The sequence below is a fragment of the Nelumbo lutea genome, chromosome 1 (genome assembly GCF_056320005.1).
Source record: "Nelumbo lutea isolate HS-2025 chromosome 1, American lotus-T2T, whole genome shotgun sequence".
NCBI lineage: Eukaryota > Viridiplantae > Streptophyta > Magnoliopsida > Proteales > Nelumbonaceae > Nelumbo > Nelumbo lutea.
The window spans coordinates 38487098-38488186 of record NC_142684.1 but is presented as its reverse complement, the minus strand read 5'-3'; positions in this window follow the sequence as shown (position 1 = coordinate 38488186).

The window sequence follows — 1089 nt, the reverse complement described above, 5'->3', positions numbered from 1 at the left end:
TTCAGTCTTTCTTGCAAGACTGATGTCAAGAACAGATTTCTTGACTTTCTTTTCTGCAAAGATCTAATCTTGCAATGGCAGATGGCGGCGGCAGGAGGAGATTTCCAAAAAATGAAAAAGGCTGAACTGCTTTTTCTCTTTTTCTGGAGAGTATGAGATCTGATCTGAATTCGCAGGAACCTTTCTTGCGATTTTTTCTTGGTTCGAAATCTCCTCCTTTCTTCTTGATTAAGAAACCTCCTTATTAGGAGTTATCCCAATCCAAATCAGTATTTGGATAGGGGATAATCTTAATCCTTTCTGCAGATAGAGTTAGCTTACTCCTGATCTTATCAAGAGGTTACCAGATTCAAATCTAATTTGAATTTGGTCTTTAAGAGTGGATAAGGCTAAAGGCCCAATCCTTTTACTAACTTTAATCTCAAATTCGCCCCATGGATGGGTGATCATATCAGCCCACCTCGAAATGGGCTTTTGGCCCATTAAGTGTTCAGTGTCTAATTACTTTCCAATCTGCTGCCCAGTTGGGCTTCTTTGTATGGCGTGGGACCCAAGCATTGATCTACACACCAGCCACATGGGTTCGGCACAACCTCTAAAACAAGGCCCAGCCGAATTCACTGAAAAACTCAATGAACCCCTTGAGTCCATCATATGGACCCTATGGGCCCAACACTTACATTAAGTGGTCCCTGGGCCAAGCCATCTTATAAAAACCCAGGGACTGTGGGTAGGTGCAAGATTAGCCCATCAGGTATTATCCTCAATGGTCTTACACTTAACCTCTCAGCCCTTAATGATCAAGCACTGCCCGACAAGAGAGGACCTCTCCCTCGGCTGCAAGGAACAGTGCCGCACTCTTCTCTTTTCATGGATCCTGGGAATTAAAACCATTTGCAAACAATTCAAAACCGTACATATATATATAAATATATTAATTTTGCAAAACAAAATTCCAACGATTGAAATCAACTGCCGGCAGTTTGGTTTCCATCAGAGAGAGTGCATTCCCGATCATTACCCTTTGTCCGACAAAGTGGCTGATTTTGTCACTATGATCACCCACTCAGATGAATTCTCAAACTGCCC